This window comes from Cervus elaphus, chromosome 5 (assembly GCF_910594005.1).
Source record: "Cervus elaphus chromosome 5, mCerEla1.1, whole genome shotgun sequence".
NCBI classification, from domain to species: Eukaryota; Metazoa; Chordata; class Mammalia; order Artiodactyla; family Cervidae; genus Cervus; species Cervus elaphus.
The window spans coordinates 63,665,286-63,684,639 of record NC_057819.1 but is presented as its reverse complement, the minus strand read 5'-3'; the positions used below and the strand labels follow the sequence as shown (position 1 = coordinate 63,684,639).

General features: G+C 40.8%; 1 pseudogene; it reads right to left on the bottom strand.

Annotated features, from left to right (window-relative positions):
* The window catches only part of LOC122693166, a 32,211-nt pseudogene extending 16,041 nt beyond the window's left edge, over positions 1-16,170 (bottom strand).
* Positions 16,171-19,354: the final 3,184 nt, after the last annotated feature.

Here is a 19,354-nt window from a genome sequence, read left to right as displayed (position 1 = left end):
AGTTCATGATCACTGGAGGGATCAAATGTATACTCGTTACAAAATACTCAGTATTGGAACTTCAAAGAGGTGAAAGGAATGTAATTTTCATTTGTTTGGATGAATGCTAAAATCAGGTTTATCTGAAGCTTAAGCAAGTTCCTTTTTCACTGCAATAGAGAAAGGACCATTAATACATAATCATCCGGGCTTACCGGTCACTGCTTAAAAACAGCAGTACTAAAGTAATTATCGTTTTGTCCTTTTTGGTTCACCTAGGAGTATTTTCTTTACGGACCTTTCAGAATGCACCTAGAGAAGAAATTCTTTTTGAGTCATCATCACCACACCTTTAGGTAGAAAAACAGCTAAATCTGTTCCAAATCAGGACAAACTAAAAGCGTGAGCTTTTTATAGGCAAATACAGTTTCTTAACTGGCTCTCCACAGAAGGCATTGTGCCTGCTTGCCGGATTCTTGCTCATAGAAAGCCAAGGCAGGAAATATCACTGGCTAGCTCGGGGCCCACCACCAGTTCATTATGACTCCAGTGGAGAGTGGTTCACGAGATTATACACTGTTACAACATGATTAACTCTCTGCTCATCAATTCAATTTTTTATTGGAAATGTCGCCACAAATGTGGCATAAATTTCCTGGGAACAGCATTCAGTTTCACCTTATTATTCAGCACAGCTTTCAGAGAGAGGAGGTACTATGGCTAATCCGAATTTAATTTCAGAAGAAATCAGCTCTCCTGCTTGCTACAGGCCAAGCTCCATTTCTGATGTTATCTACAATGCTAACCAAAACGGACTAGAAGTACCTGTGTGAATGGGGGTACCAGAGAAAAACTATGAATCTGGAATAAAAGTGCAGTCTCAGAAATTTCCTAACACTGCTGAGTCTCTGCCTGCAACAGAGGCAGCTGGATTCTGCAGTGCAGTTGACGCGTGGCTGTCAGCATCCGTACACGCCCAGAATCTCCTATGAAGAGCATCTCACCATTCCCAGAACCAAGTCACTGGCCTTCCAAGAGAGAACTCAGTGTGCAGAGAAGGTCCTCTCTATCAGAGGAAATCAATAACTGGATGCCTTTTTAATCTGAGCAGATTCCTGGAATTTCCTGTGGGAAATTCTCACAAGGGTGTTTTTACTTGAATGTTTTTTTGCAAGAGAGAAAGAAGAGCCTGGTATCCTCCTGAATCAAAAGCATGGGCTTTTATTCACTCGAGATGAATATACCTGTGTCAAATCCTCATCCTCTTAAAGAAGTGGAAATTACCCTCTTGGCTTATTGGACCAGGCGGGGACTATCAGTTCCACAGTTCTTAACAGAGCTTCACCAGCTCCATAATTGAAGAAATTCTTCCAGCACCATGTTTATTATCTAGCCTGTCTGTTACCTCGGATCCACACCAGGAAAATTATGTGCAAACATAAATCACATAGTCTCCTTGGATTTATTTGCTGAGTATTTTCTTGGTAAGAATTCCTGCAGCATCAAAATTTTGCTCGGAGGGGGGGAAAAAAGTCAGAAGCCTCAAAGTGAACCATGATGCTTTTTGCAGAAACAAAGAAACACCCAAATAAATAAATAAAGCCTGTGGCCAGATATTTTCCCCTTCACAGCTTCTCTCTTATCAGAGGCATCTTCTTTTGGTTTGTGGACCAGCCTGAAGGTGAAAGAGCTTCTCAGGCTAACCCTGCTGCAGTTTCTGTGTCTGGAGAGTTTTAAAATATGCTGAAGCGAACAAACAAAAAATCTTTATATAGGAACCAAAACTCTTCACATAAGTATGTATTTGTGGGTGGGTGTGTGGGTGGGTGTGCACATGCACACACAGGAGCTAGGAATACCTCACATAACCCCATTAAGTGAAAATCATACTAAAGATGAATCATCTCTTTAAAAATTGGACTTCCCTGGTGCCTCAGCTGGTAAAGAATCCACCTGCAATGCTGGAGACCTGGGCTTGATCCCTGGGTTGGGAAGATCCCCTGGAGAAGGGAAAGTCAAACCACTCCAGTATTCTGGCCTGGAGAATTCCATGGACTGTATAGTCCATGGGGTCACAAAGAGTCTGACACAACTGAGCAACTTTCACTTTCACATTAAAAATTATAGTTGATTTATAATACTGTGTTAGTTTCAGATGTACAGCATAGTGATTTTGCAGATTATATTGCCTTATACATTGTTATAAAATATTGGGGAAATTTCCTATGTCATACAGTAAATCTTTGCTGCTTATCTACTTTATATAAGTACTTTTTATCTGTTAATCCCATACTCCTAATTTGCCCCTCCCCCCTGGTAACCGTAAATATTTTTTCTGTGTCTGTGAGTCTGTTCTGTTTTGTATGTAGATTTATTTGAATTATTTTTTTGATTCCACATATGACATCATATAGTATTTATCTTTCTCTGTCCAATTTATTTCACTAAGCATGATCTTCTCAAGGTCCATGCATGTTGCTTTAAATGGCAGAATTTCATTCTCTTTTGTGGCTGAGTAATATTCCATTGTATATTCAGAGCACATCTTCTTAAGTCATTTGCCTGTTGATGGACAGTTGGATTGCTTCTGTGTCTCGGCTATTGTAAATAATGCTGCTGTGAACACTGGGATGCATATGTCTTTCCAAATTAGGGGTTTCATTTTTTCCAGATATATGCCCAGGAGTGGAATCGCTGAATCATATGGTATGTCTAGTTTGAGTTTTTTAAGGAAATTTACACTGTTTTACATAGTGACTGCACCAGTTTCTTACCCACCAACAGAGTACAAGAGTCCCTTTTTTCTCCACAAAAAATGAAGACTCTTAAATCACAGCTGATAATTTGTCCCTCCGTGGTTTTGAAAAACTATACAAAAGTGTCCAATTGCTTATCCAGACAAAGAAACACTCAAGAAGAGGTAAGGTAAGAGAATAAGAGGTAAGAAATAAAACTATACATATGGTCTGCCATATGTGTGTGTGTGTGTGTGTGTGTGTGTGTACGCATACATATATACAATTGGGCTTCCCAGGTGGCGCTAGCGGTAAAGAACTGGCCTCCCAACGCAGGAGACCCAAGAGACTCAGTCTCAATCCCTGGGTTGGGAAGATCCCCTGGAGAAGAAAATTGCAACCCACTCCAGTATTCTCGCCTGGGAAATTCCACAGACTGAGGATCATGGTGAGCTACATACAGTCCATGGGGTTTCAAGAGTGAGACACAACTGAAGCAACTTAGCACACACGCATGTGTATGTACACACACACACACACACACACACACATATATGTATATACACACACACACACATAGGAGGAGGAAATGGCAGACCATCCAGTATCCTTGCCTGAGAAATCCCATGGTCAGAGGAGTCTGGAGGGCTACTGTCTATGGGGTTACAAGAGTCAAACACAACTTAGTGACTAAACCACCACCACCATTTACTTATAAAGAGAGAGAGAATATTTGTGGTGCAATTTGGATTTAAATTCCAGTTCTATCACTTCCTAGCTGTGTGCTCTTAGGCAAGTTAATACTCTTATTGAATACAAATTATCTAAACCTAATAGGGGTGATGATATGTGTCTTGAGAGGTATGAAGACTTGAGAATCAAATGATATCCTGCATGTATCAATCAAGGTTTTAGTTCCGAGTAACAGAGACATGCTCTGGCTGATTGAGGCAGAAGAGGAACATATTCTTATGTTGCTTATGAAATTTCTCAGAAGGTTGGAGGATCAGACATGGGGAAAAGAAGGATCCAGGAAGGCCATGTGGGCATCAGGATGGCAGAAATTCCTGGCACCAAAGGGCATGCAGAGACTCCCAGCCCCACCACTGAATACTTGGCTGCCACAACTAGCCTGGTCCGATGTGCTCCTGAGAAATAGAAATTATTGATATAACAGCAGAATGACCTCTGCTCAGTCACCTTCCTGAGATCAATAACCCCAGTTGTGAAGACTAAATAGGTCTGTTGGTTGTTTGAGCCTAAATCATGTGTTCTTCGCCTAAGTGCAGAGGAGCATGGGGAACAAGCTCTTGACATTTTCAAGTTTTCTAGTCAAGGCAAGCTCTCTTTCCCAGCAAGAGCCATAAGATGGAGAATTTACCAAACAAAGGAAAGAACTTCAGAGTCTGAGTCACCGAGAAGATGCACAGGTCCATTACAAAAGATATCAAAGCTCCTGACACATAGAGGTATTATGTACATGTGACTGTGAACATTATCCTGAACCAGTGAGAAAAGGGAACAGCCCATTATTCGATAAGTGGTGCAGAGATTATTAGTTGTTTGGGAGAAAAAAAAAATGTACAGTTCACCAAAATAAAGTCCAATAGGATCAAAGACTAAAAAGAGAACTCAATCTACAAAAAATTCTGCATCCTACTGAGTCCATCAGTGTAGGCCTGGCCTACCCTGAAAGTGGTTCATATAAAGGAAGTGAGTTGTCCAATGAAAACAGGGGAGAGGGAGGGTTAACCCCCTACCTCTTAGAACCAGACCCACATGCTCCACTCTTAAGTTTGCATGTGACCCCGATTGGAAAGCCTCCTCTTTTATTTACTAAAAATAAAATGTTAAGATAACGTATCACATGCCTAACTTATACAGCTCTTTTTCCAGACAGACAAGGGCTTTGTGTCTTACATGTCTTTGGGTCCCATTAGTCTGGATTAAGGCTTCCCTGGCAGTTCAGCTGGTAAAGAATCCGCCTGCAATGCAGGAGACCCCAGTTCGATTCCTGGGTCGGGAAGATCTGTTGGAGAAGGGATAGCCTACCCACTCCAGTATTCTTGGGCTTCCCTGGTGGCTCAGACAGTGAAGAATCCACCTGCAATGTAGGAGACCTGGGTTCGATCCCTGGGTTGGGAAGATCCCCTGGAGAAGGGAACAGGTACCTTTCCAGTACTCTTGCCTGGAGAAGTCCAGAGACAGAGGAGCTTGACAGCCTACCAGCCATGCACTCACAAAGAGTTGGACAGGACTGAGCGACTAACGCTTTCACTTTCATGCCTGGATCAGTGCTTTGAACATAGCAGGCTATCAAAATTCCTCATGATTGAGGAAGAAACCTGAATTGCCGGTTAACTGTTTTGAAATGTCTGGTAATGGTTTCAGCTTTGAGTGCTAACTTAAAGTAATCTCTCTGTTCCTCAGTTTCCTTTTTTTTTTTTTTTTAAGAAGAATGAGTACAGTTACATGGCCTGCACCCCCTACCTTCACAAAACATCAAATAGTAATTATTTCAGGCTCAACAAAACAAGTCATAGGTGACAGCTCTTAAGTTCTCACAGATGGACAGCTTTCCAGAAGGTTTACCACTCTTTTTACCTCTCTTACCTACAGTCCTCACTGTGGATTTCCATCTTCCACTCCTATATTCAGTCCTGAAAGACTAGTCAGATGTGAGTAAGGGTGGACAGAAATATTTCTTTTCTAGCTGTATATCTTTTTGGTTCCAGTTTTCTTTTTAATTTACTTCTTTTCTCTGTTGTTAGAATAGTTACGGGATCTGACATACTTTCCTCATGACTGAATTGATTTTTGCTTTTCCTTTGACTTTCTAAAAGCTTCTGATGCCATTTATTCAAGTTGAGAAATCACTTTAAGACCTTTGTGTGTGCATACTAAGTCACTTCAGTCGTGTCTGACTCCTTGAGTCCTCATGGACTGTAGCCCGCCAGGCTCCTCTGTCCATGGAATTCTCCAGGCAAGAATTCTGGAGTGGGTTGCCGTTCCCTTCTGCAGTGGATCTTCCCGACCCCAGGGATCAAACCTGGGTCTCCTGCATTGCAGGTAGATTCTTTACTGCCTGAGCCACCAGGAAAGCCGTTCGCCATGACACATCCCTAAATAACACATGAATAAGGATTTACCATCTCTGAAAATTTTTCAGCTCCAGGCCTGAAAAAGGTCATTTGCTGCCCTGTTTGATTTATCTCTGAGAATGAAAAGAACCAAAAGTCAGTTTCCTTTAGTACAAACTCTCTTTCATATTTTATTTGGTAATGTACAGCTAATTTCTAAATTAAGAGCATGCTTAAAGGAAAGGTTAGGAAGCTATTCATTCCAATCCATTAGTAAGTCTGGTTTTGATTGAAATTTTAAATAATGTTTGATAATTATTGCATCTTGGCTTTTGGATTTCAAATAGGTTGAAAGAATCTGTTTTCTTTTTTATTTAAAATTACAGTAGATTCAGCCCAGTCAAAAGATTTCAGAGTTTCTCCCAAAGAATTCTTTAGCTCTCACAAGAAAAATGCATGCTGATGATATATGCCCATCACCAAATTTTAAATGGTCAAAATGTTGAACTATATTTGTGATTAGGTCAGAGGCCAGCCAACTTTTTCTGTAAATATCCAGACAGTAAATCTTTTAAGCTTTGTGATCATATGGTCTCTGTTAGAATCTCTCAACACTGCCATTGTAGTGCAAAAGCAGCCATAGACAATATATTAATGAGTGTAGCTGTGTCTCAATAAAACTTTATTTATGAACACTGAAATTTGAGTTTCACATAATTTTCATGTGACATGAAATATGATTCTTCTTTTGATTTTTTCAGGAAGCAAACATCCTTCTTAGCTCATGGGTAATATAAAAACAGGTGGTGATATTCCATTGTGTATATGTACCACAACTTTCTTATCCATTCACCTGCCAATGGACATCTAGGTTGCTTCCATGTCTTAGCTTTTGTAAACAGTGCTGCGATGAACATTGGGGTACACTCATCTCTTTCAATTCTGGTTTTCTCAGTGTGTATGCCCAGCAGTGGGATCGCTAGGTCATATGGTAGATTTATTTTCAGTTTTTTAAGGAATGAGGTAGACGAAACTGGAGCCTATTATACAGAGTGAAGTAAGTCAGAAAGAAAAACACCAATATAATATATTAATGCATACATATGGAATTTAGAAAGATGGTAATGATGACCCTATATGCGAGACAACAAAAGAGACACAGATGTAAAGAACAGCCTTCTGGACTTTGTGGGAGAAGGCGAGGGTGGGATGATTTGAGAGAATAGCACTGAAACATGTATATTACCACATGTGAAATAGATCACCAGTCCAAGTTTGATACATGAGACAGGGCTCTCAAAGCTGGTGCTCTGGGACAACCCAGAGGGATGGGGTGGAGAGGGAGGTGGGAGGGGGGTTCAGGATGGGGGACACATGGACACCTGTGACTGACCTATGTCAATGTATGGCAAATACCACCACAATATTGTAAAGTAATTAGCCTCCAGTTAAAAAAAATTAATTAATTTTAATTAAAAAAAAAACAGATGGTGAGCTAGCAGGTCATAGTTGCTAACCCCACTTAAGGTGAACTGGGGATGAAATTGTTTTCTTTTTTTAAGAAACAGAAAGCAACATTTTTATTAAACAGATCAAGTTATAACATACTTATAAAACTTAGATACACCTGAAACTAATACAACTTTATAAATCAGCTAAATTTAAAGAAAAATTAAAGAACTGAGCACAGGTTTTAATACTTAAGAGACTTTATGTGGTAAATACCATGGCATTCGTATGTTCAATATTTACTTGGACATTTGATGTGAGTAGTATTAATAGTTTTACTGATGTATACATGCTTTTTAAATTATACATTTTAAATTAGTGCATTTTCTAGTTTTTCTTCACTTTTAACTTTTATGTTAGAGTATAGTTGACTAACAATGTTGTGATTGTTTCAGGTGTATAGCAAAGTGATTCAGTTATAATATACATGTATCTATTCTTTTTCAAATTCTTTCCCACTGAGAAAGTTAAAGAACATTCATGTTATATTTAACATGTTATATATATGTATCATGTGTATAACATTGAGCAGAGCTCCCTGTGTTACACAATAGGTCTTTGTTGGTTATCCACTTTATATAGCAGTTTGTACATGTCAGTCCCAACTCCCTAATTATCCCTCTCTCACCCCTCCCACCTTGGGGATGAAATCCTTGAGATGTTTTCACTTTTATTGATGCCCAAAGCCCACGCTTTGCCATGTCTTGCATACTTCAAGTCCAAATTCTTTCAATTCATGCTACACATTCTTTTTTTAATTTTTATTGGAATAGAATTGGTTTTAAATGTTGTGTCAGTTTCTGCCATATAGCAAAGTGAGTCAGTTTATACATATATACATACACCCTCTCTTTTTTAGATTATTTTCCCATATAGGCCATTACAGAGCCCTGAGTAGCGTTCCCTGTGATGCATAGTAGGTTCTTATTAGTGATCTATTTTATATACAGTAGTGTATGTGCATACATCCTATACGCTCATTTAAATGAATGATGTGCAAGACTCCCTTGGTGGTCCAGCAGCCAAGAGTTCCTACTGCCAGTGCAGGAGACCTAGGCTGATCCCTGGTCAGGGAACTAGATCCTGAATCCCACAATGAAGATCGAAGATCCCGCATGCCACAACTAATAGTAAAAGAAGGCTGCAGCTGTGTGTTTTGACTTTTAATGTTCTTCCAGGGACACATGCAGAATAGGCCCTCATTTACATTTAAAAAGGGAAACTATATACACATGTATGTCTCCATATGCAAAGAAGACTTCATGAAGGATACACCAGGAATTTGTAACAGTAGTCGCCTCCATTGAAGGGAATTAGACGACAAGGGACATGAGTGCGCAGGCAGAAGATAGTGGAGGGGTAAAACAGGGAGATCGCCAGCCTCCCCACAAATACACCCAAAACTCATCAAGGTATGGAACAACTCCTACACAGCAACCCCTGGGCCACAGCAGAAGACCCCAGGCCTCCAGGGGGACAGGAGAGAGGACAGAGACATAAAAAGGGAAAAGGCTGAGAACTTCTGGATGGGAGCTTGTGCCCCGAGGGAGGGAAGGCACCCTGAAACAGGAGGAGTTCCTGCGCACAGGGGAAGCTCCCTTGCAGGCGGGCCCAGTGGGGAGCTATGGGGTCTTGGAAAACCAGGCAAAGTAGGGAATTAGAGGCCAGGAAACAGAGAAAGTTGCACTTCTCAGCCCGTGAACAGCTTGCAGACTATGGCCCCAACCAGATGCGGGCTCAGGGGACTGAGAGACGCCCGTAGAGACCCCCACGGCACAGCAGGCCGGCTGGGGTCGCCAAGAGTGGGGAGGCATACAAACCTCTCCAGGCAGACAGCCCTCGCGGCGCACGGGGCAGGTCTGGGGCTGAAAGAACACATACGCCTCGCAGAGGGCAGGCGAGATGAAACAATCCCACGACACAGAGGGAGGGCCCTGGGGGGCTGAGGGAAGCCCACACAAGGCTCCGTGGTGCAGAGGGCACGGGCAGGGAGCCAAGAAAAGAGCCACACAAGCCCCTGCCTCGCAAGCTTCGACCAGCAGTGAAAGGCAGGTCCGGCCACAGAAGCACCGGAAATTATCCCAGGGACAAGAAGGGCGCTGCTGGCAGTGAAGGGATGCTGAGAGGGCCACTCTGAAGCGGCTGCAGAAATAGACATTTCTAACACTGCCAAAGCCCGAAGGACTGCCCAAAGACATACTGAACCCACAGACGCCCCCAAAACCTACTGCTGGACCCCACACTGCCCCTTCAGAGATAGGAGATCCAGGTCCATCAGCCAGGACAGGGGCACAAGCTCCCCAACCAGGAAAACATCTCAGGACACCAACCCAACCCCATCCTCAGGAGCAGACTCCACAACCAAGAAGAACTACAATCTTGAGAACTTTTTTTTTCCTTATAAATCACACTGTTTAGTCCCCCTACATATTTCTACCTTCACATTAGCCTTCTGCGGTGCTATAGGATTTTTCTCTTTGTTTTTCTTGTTAGAAAAAATTCATTCTAAGATTTTTTTTCTCTTTTTTGTTACTTTTTCACCCATTTTTTGTGTGTGTCTGATTTTTCTGATTTTGCTTTTGATATATTCAACTGCTTTTCTTATAGTTCTTTACTGGTTGTAGCTATTCCTGAATATATATAAATTTTTTTCACATATGTCTCTTTATCTTTGTTTTTCTATTTTTCCTTTTCTCTCTCTTTTCCTAACCCTCTTTTCCACTCCCTCTTCTCTTTTCCTCCCTTCTCCTCTTTCTCTCTCTCTCTTTTTCTTACCCCTTCTTTTTCCTCACTCTTTCTCCATCGAGTAGGTTAAACTGTTGAGCTCTCTGCTCTATCCACCAGTTGGCAATGCTCACGCTCAGGTGTCCAGATTGAGCATTAGCTGGCTCTGCTTTTAATTGGTCAATATCAATTTTTGTTTCCCTTGTTCACCAAGTCAATTTCCTGTATCTTGTCTTTAGGATACTTTGGTTATAACTGTGTGTGTGGAAGTGTGTGTATATGTCCCATTATTTCTGCAATTACCTGCTTGGTCTGCTTGATCTCCTCCCACTAGAACATAGGCACAAGTCACCCCTAACAAGAAACCAACACAAACCACTCAACCCACCTTTTCCTCCAAGGGTAAAAACCAAAAGGAAGAAGGAATACAACCCTCGAAGCCTGCAAAAAGGAGACCTCAAGTGGAGCAAGTTAGGGAAAAAATGAAAAGACAGAGAAATATGGCACAAATGAAAGAACAAGGTGGAAAATCACAAGACCAAGCAAATGAAGAGGAAATAAGCAATCTATCTGAAAGAGAATTCAGAATAATGATAGCCAAGTTGCTCTGAAGACTTGAAAATAGAATGGAGAAAATGCAAGAAGCATTTAACACAGTTAATACAATCACCATGGAAATAGGAGAAATAAAGAATAAGCAAACAGATATGAAAAACACAATTACTGAAATTAAAAATACTCTAGAAGGAACCAATAGCAGAAAACTGAGGTAGAGGAGCAGACACATGAGCTGGAAGATAGAATTGTGGAAATGACTGCTAAAGAGAAGAATAAAGGGAGAAGAATGAAAAGAATTGAGGATAGCCTCAGAGACCACTGGGACCATATTAAACACACAAACATTTGAATTATAGGGGTCCCAGAGGAAGAATAAAGAAAGAAAGGTACTGAGAAAATTTTTAAGGAATTATAGTTGAAAACTTCCCCAACATGGAAAAGGTAATAGTCAGTCAAATCCAAGAAGCACCGAGACTCCCTTACAGAATAAACCCAAGGAGAAACACATTAAGACATATATTAATCAAGCTCACAGAGATTAAGCACAAAGAAAAAATATCAAAAGTATCTAGGGAAAAGCAACAAGTCACATACAAGGGCAAACTCACACAATTAAGAGCGGAACTTTCAGCAGAAACTCTGCAGGCCAGAAGGGAATGGCAGAATATATTTAAAGTACTGAAAGATAAAAATCTACAACCAATATTACTATACTCAGCAAAGATCACATTCAAAATTGATGGAGAAATCAAAAGCTTTACAGGCAAGCAAAAGTTCAAAGAATTTAGCACCACCAAACCAGTCTTACAACAAATACTAAAGGGACTCTCATAGCCAGTAAACACAAGAGAAAGGAAAGACCTACAAAAACAAACCCAAAACAATCAAAAAAATGCCAATAGGAAAATATATATCAATAATTACCTTAAATGTAAATGAACTAAATACACCAACCAAAAGATATAGACTGATTGAATGGATACAAAAACAAGACCCATATATATGCTGCCTACAAGATAGGTACTTCAGACCTAGAGACACATACAGACTGAAAATAAAAGGATGGAAAAAGATATTACATGCAAATGGAAACCAAAAGAAAGCCGAGTGGCAATCCTTATTGCAGACAAAATAGACTTTAAAATAAAGAATATTATAAGAGACAAAGAAGGACAATACATAATGACTGATCAAGGGATCAAGCCAAGAAGACATAACAATTGTAAATATTTATGCACCCAACATAGGAACACCTCAATACATAAGGTAAACACTAACAGGCGTAAGAAGGGAAATTGATAGCACCACAATAATAGTAGGTGACTTTAACACCCCACTGACACCAATGGACAGATCATCAAAACTGAAGATCAATAAGGAAACACAAACATTAAATGAAACATTAGATCAAATGGGCCTAATTGATATCTTCAAGACTTTTCATCTAAATGCAGAAAAATACACTTTCTTCTTGAGTGCACATGGAGCATTCTCCCAGATAGACCACATCCTGGGCCACAAATCAAGCCTCAATAAATTTAAGAAAATTGAAGTCATATCAAGTATCTTCTCTGACCACAACAGTATGAGATTAGATATCAACTACAGGGGAAAAAACACACACTCATGGAAATTAAACAATACATTGCTAAATAATGAGACATTACTGAAGAAATAAGAACAGAAATCAAAAGATTCCTAGAAACAAAGGACAATGAAAACACAACAACCCAAAACCTATGGGATTCCGCAAAAGCAGTTCTAAGAGTGAAGTTTATAGCAATACAATCCTACCTCAAGAAACAAGAAAAGCATTGAATAGACAACCTAACTCTACATCTGAAGCAGCTAGGGAAAAAAAGAATAACAACAACAAAAAAAAAAACCCAAAGTCAGCAGAAGGAAACAAATCATAAGGATCAGAGCAGAAAGAAATGAAGGAAATAATAGCAAAGGTTAATAAAACTAAAAGATGGTTCTTTGACAAGATAAACAAAATTGACAAACCACTAGCCATTCTCATCAAGAAAAAAGGGAGAAAATCAAATCAACAAAATTAGAAATGAAAAAGGAGAGGTTACAACAGACAACACAGAAATACAAAGGATCATAAGAGAATAATATGAGCAACTATATGCTAATAAAATGGATAACCTAGAAGAAATGGACAGATTCTTAGGAAAGTTCGACCTCCCGAGACTAAACCAGGAAGAAATAGAAATTATGAACAAGGCAATTACAAACATTGAAATTGAAACTGTGATCAAAATTCGCCCAAAAAACAAAAGCCCAGGGCCAGATGGTTTCACAGGGGAATTCTATCAAACATTTAGAGAAGAGTTAATGCCTATTTTTCTGAAACTCTTTCAAAAAAACTGCAGAGGAAGAAGTACTTCCAAACTCGTTCTACAAGGCCACAATCATCCTGATACCAAAACCAAAGACAATACAAAAAAAGAAAATTACAGGTGATGATTATCACTGATGACATAGATGCAAAATTCCTCAACAAAATTCTAGCAAACAGAATTCAACAACACATTAAAAAGCTCACACACCATGATCAAGTTGGGTTTACTCCAGGGATGCAAGAATTCTTCAATATACACAAATCAACCAATGTGATACACCATACTAGCAAATTAATACAGTGTAATATGTGATATACCACATTAACAAAGATAAAAACCATATGATCATCTCGATGCAGAAAAAGCCTTTGACAAAATTCAGCATCCATTAATGATAAAAATTCTTCAAAAAATGGGCATAGAAAAAACCTACCTCAACATAGTAAAGACCATATATGATAAGCCCACAGCAAACATTATTCTCAATAGTGAAAAACTAAAAGCATTCCCTCTAAGATCAGGAACAAGACAAGGGTATCCACTCCCACCATTATTATTCAAAATTGTTTTGGAAGTCCTAGCTATGGCAATTAGAGAAGAAAAAGAGATAAAAGGAATCCAGATCAGAAAAGAAGTAAAACTCTCACTGTTAGCAGATAACTTGATACTATACATAGAAAACCCAAAGGAAACTATCAGAAAATTACTAGAGATAATCAGTGAATTCAGCAAAGTAGTGGGATACAAGGTCAATATACAGAAATCATTTAAATCAGAAAAAGAAATTAAGGAATCAATCTCATTCACCACTGCAACAAAAAGAATAAAATATCTAGGAATAAATCTACCTGAGTAGACAAAAGAACTGTATACAGAAAATTACAAGAAGTCAAAGATGACATAAACAGATGGAGAGATATTTCATGCTCCTGAATAGGAAGAATCAATATTGTAAAAATGACTATACTACCAAATACAACCTACAGATACAATGTGATCCCTACCAAATTACCAATGGCATTTTCACAGAACCAGAACAAAATATTTCACAATTAATATGGAAACACAAAAGACCCTCAATAGCCAAAGCAGTCTTGAAATAGCATGCAGCTAGAGGAATCAACCTTCCTGACTTCAGACTATACTACAAGGCTACAGTCATCAAGACAGTATGCTGTTACTGCTGCTAAGTCGCTTCAGTCGTGTTCGACTCTGTGCGACCCCACAGACGGCAGCCCACCAGGCTCCCCCGTCCCTGGAATTCTCCAGGCAAGAACACTGGAGTGGGTTGCCATTTCCTTCTCCACAAGACAGTATGGTACTAGCACAAAAAAAGAAATATAGACCAATGGAACAAGAAAGCCCAGAAATAAACCCATGTACCTACGGGTACCTTATTTTTTGACAAAGGAGACAAAATATACAATGGGGAAAAGATATCTTCTTCAATAAGTGGTGCTGGAAAAACTGGATAGCTACATACAAAAGAATGAAATTAGAACACTTTCTAATGCCATACACAAAGATAAATTCAAAGCGAATTAAAGACCTAAATATAAGACCAGAAATTATAAACCTCTTAGAGGAAAACATAGGCAGAATACTCAGTGACATAAATCAAAGCAAGATCTTCTATGACCCGCCTCCAGAGTAATGGAAATAAAAACAAAAATAAGTTAAGTGTGACCTAATTAAACTTAAAAGCTTTTGCACAGCAAAGGAAACTATAAACAAGGTGAAGAGACAACTCTCAGAATGGGAGATAATAACAAAGGAAACAACTGACAAAGAATTAATTTCCAAAATATACAAGCAGCTCACACAACTCAACATCAGAAAAACAAACAACCCAATCAAAAAGTGGGAAACAAACCTAAACAGACATTTCTCCAAAGAAGGCATACAGATGGCTAACAAAGACATGAAAAGATGCTTAACATCACTCATTATCAGAGAAATGCAAATCAAAACTACAAAACTACACCTTACACCAGTCAGAATGGCCATCAACAAAAAGTCTACAAACAATAAATGCTGGAGAGGGTGTGGAGAAAAGGGAACCCTCTTGCATTTCTGGTGGGAATGTAAATTGATGCAGCCACTATGGAAAACGGTATGGTGGTGGTTTAGTCACTAAGTTGTGTCCAACTCTTGTGACCCCATGGACAGTGGAGCCTGATAGGCTACAGTCCACACGATTTTCCAGGCAAGAATACTGGAGTGGGTTGCCATTTCCTTCTCCAGTGGATCTTTCCAACCCAGGAATAGAACCCAGGTCTCCTGCATTGTAGGCGGATTCTTTACCAACTGAACTACAAGGGAAGCTTTGCATGTAATAATAGGCAAATTGGCAACTATGATTCAGGGTCTGCAGAGGTGAAAAACCCCAAAACACATGTCTCCCTGCAAAGGTCAGGGTCCCAGGAGCTCACCTACATCCAGATCCTAACTAGACAAACTCACTCTGGGGCAGATTTCTCCTTCAGCACCACGAGGATCTGGCTCGCAGGCATAACTTTGGAGGAGCTCTCTCTAACGCTGGTGTCAACAGCATCCCTCTCGTCCCTGAGGTCAGCTCTGGATTCTTGCTGTTTCGACACGATGCTACCTTCCTTCTTCAAAGCCTGGAGGTAAAGTTCCAGGAGCTGCCTGGACTGCCAGGCTTCCTCTCACTGGTCAAGCCCCTGCTGGAGGGTGCTCTGGAGCCCCTGGACTGCCACATGACTTTGGCCGAGTTTCTGAGCCAGCTCCGAACACGGGACATCAATGAGCATCTGGAGCACCTCCTCGGACAGCAGGATGATGCTGGATAGGTCTTCCCTCCACTGCCTGGCCACGTTCTTCCACTTCAACCCTGCCCCTATCTGTTCCATCTCTGTCGAAGGACTCTTGGGTAATCCAAGCTGTCCCTCCATCTGAATTGTGTATCCACTTCTCATACCCAGTCAATGCCACAAACTTAGTATTGGCAGGAAGACACAGGAAGTAATCATCATCATCCACTGTGGTGCCATCCTTTGCCAGGACCAGAGTGACAGGTGCCTGGGACTTATCAATGGCCAGAATGTCACAAGCCTTGTTCCTCAGCTCCTTGAGGCAAGAGGCCGCCATGCCATGCTTTTCCCAGCTGTTGCTGTGGCTCAGCAGACACTGCTTTAGAGCCCAGATCTCTCCGGTTTCTGGAGCTGCAGGGCTACTGGCCACCTCCACCCTCTTCGTGGTGGGACCAGACATATGTGGAGAAGTCAGGGAGGCTGGGGCGTGGGAGCCCTCCCCAACTCCATCCCCTATGGCATGCCAGGAAATGGAGATTCTTTTAAAAACTAGGAATAAAATCACCATATGACCCAGAAATCCCACTAGTAGGCATATACCCTGAGGGAACCAAAACCAAAAAAGAGTTTTTTGGGGAAAACATGTATCCCACTGTTCACTGCAGCACTATTTACAACAGCTAGGACATGGAAGCAACCTAGATGTCCATCCACAGATGAAGGGGTAAAGAAGCTGTGGTGCATATACACAATGGAATATCACTCAGCCATCAAAAGGAATGCATTTGAGTCAGTTCTCATGAGGTAGATGAACATAGAGCCTGTTATACAGAGTGAAGTAAGTCAGAAAGAGAAATATAAATATCATATACTGACACATATATATGGAATCTAGAAAGATGGTACTGATCAATTTATTCTCAGGGCAGCAGTGGAGAAACAGACATAGAGAACAGACCTAAGGACGTGGGGGAAGGGGAGAAGGGAGAGAGTGCAATGTATGGAGAGAACAGCACGGAAATATATAATACCATATGTAAGATAGATAGCCAATTTACTGCATGAGTCAGGGAACTCAACCAGGGTCTCTGTGACACTCTAATAGGGTGGGATGGGAAGGGAGACGGAAGGGAGTTTCAGGAGGGAGGGGACATGGCTGATTCTTGTTGATGTATGACAGAAAACCATAAAATTTTGTAAATCAAATATCCTTCATGTAAAAAAATAAAGTGGCAAAAAAAATTTTTTTTTAATTTCTTAAAAAACTGGAAATAGAACTGCCATATGACCCAGCAATCCCACTTCTGGGCATACACACTGAGGAAACCAGATCTGAAAGAAACACGTGCACCCCAATGTTCATCGCAGCACTGTTTATAATAGCCAGGACATGGAAGCAACCTAGATGCCCATCAGCAGACGAATGGATAAGGAAGCTGTGGTACATATACACCATGGAATATTACTCAGCTGTTAAAAAGAATTCATTTGAATCAGTTCTAATGAGATGGATGAAACTGGAGCCCATTATACAGAGTGAAGTAAGCCAGAAAGATAAAGACCATTACAGCATACTAACACATATATATGGAATTTAGAAAGATGGTAATGATAACCCTATATGCAAAACAGAAAAAGAGACACAGAAGTACAGAACAGACTTTTGGACTCTGTGGGAGAAGGCGAGGGTGGGATGTTTCGAAAGAACAGCATGTATATTATCTATAGTGAAACAGATCACCAGCCCACGTGGGATGCATGAGACAAGTGCTCGGGCCTGGTGCACTGGGAAGACCCAGAGGAATTGGGTGGAGAGGGAGGTGGGAGGGGGGATCGGGATGGGGAATACATGTAACTCCATGGCTGATTCATGTCAATGTATGACAAAACCCACTGAAATGTGAAGTAATTAGCCTCCAACTAATAAAAAAAAAAAAAAAAAAGAGTGAGCAAGTGATTTAATTTTCACTGTATACCATTTTGTACCTTTTGGCTTTTGCATCATTTAATTGAACCTACTTTTCATTTTTTTTTAAAGTTTTTATACAATTTTAAAGGTTATTTTCCATTTACAGTTATTACAAAATATTGACTGTATTCCCCATATTGTATAATACACCCTTAGCCTATCTTACACCCACTAGTTTGTACTCCCCACTGCCCTACCCCTACGGTGGTAACCACTAGTTTGTTCTCTATATCTGAGTCTGCTGCTTTTTTATCATATTCATTAGTTTGTTGTATTTTTTAGATACCATGTATAAATGATATCATACAGCATTTGTCTTTCTCTCTCTGATTTATTTCACTTAGAATAATGCCCTCCAAGTCCATGCATGTTGCTGCAAATGGCAACATCTTATTTTTTATGGCTGGTTACTATTCAAATGAACCTAGTTTTTAAATAATACATTAATTTTGTTTTGATTTTAAATGCTGAAAGCAATGACTAGAGGGATTCTGAAGCTAGTACTTAATATCCTTCAAATTAAAAGGAGCCCAGAGCAAGAGTCCAAATTAAGATTCTGGCCCAAATGATTCAAATTTGAATTCTCTTAAATTCATTTTCATCGTCACTGGTCATTTGTTCTGCATCCCAGCTTTACATTGCCTGCTGATCTGGAGATCTGAATTTCTGTTGTTCTACTTATTGCAATCTGTAGATGAACTGATAGAGATTCAATGATTCCCAGAGCTCCTTTGATCAACTACAGGCCCTCCTATAAAATGTGCCTGGAAAGGAAGGGAGAGAGGAAGGGAGGGAGGAAGAGAGTATGCCTCAGAGACCATGGTGTGGGCCCTCAAAGCTGGGAACAGTTACTGTCTGAACCTTTATGAGCAAGTTTGCCAACCCCTGGTTTTAGAACAACCAAAAGGGTAAATAACAACGTAGAGGTACAGGCCCTGAAAGAAATCAGGTAACAGATTTGAGAGGGTCATCGGTTAGCTGAAGTGAAGTGAAGTGCAAGTCGCTCAGCTGCGTCTGACTCTTTGTGACCCCGTGGACTCCATGGAATTCTCCAGGCCAGAATAATGGAGTGGGTAGCCTTTCCCTTCTCTAGGGGATCTTCCCAACCCAGGTTTTGAACCCAGGTCTCCCACATTGCAGGTGGATTCTTTACCAGCTGAGCCACAAGGGAAGTCCAAGAATACTGGAACGGGTAGCCTATCCCTTCTCCAGCAGATCTGCCCAACCCAGGAATCAAACTTGGGTCTCCTGCATTGCAGGTGGATTCTTTACCAACTGAGCTATCAGGGAAGCTTGGCAGTTTGCTATTTTTACAATAATGCCGCATAACAAACCATCCCAATCTCCATGGCTGACACAGCAGTAGCGTGGTTTGCCCATCTATGGGTGAGCCAGGCTCAGCTGCGGCCGCTCTGCTAGTCTTGGCTGGACTCACTTGTGCATCTGTGGGGTGGGGCATGGGCTGAGCCCACACAGGCAAGGCTAGGCTAGGGTCTCGCTCCACACTGCAGGTCTGGATCTGCACTGCTGTCTTTCCCCTTCCTTAGACCAGGGGGCTAGCCAGGATATGCTCTTCTCATGGCAGTGCCAGAGCCCAAAGGTGAGTGGAAATGTGTACGCAGCTCTTAGGAGCCTCCGCTGGGAACTCACGTTATCATCACGTACTTCCCTGGCC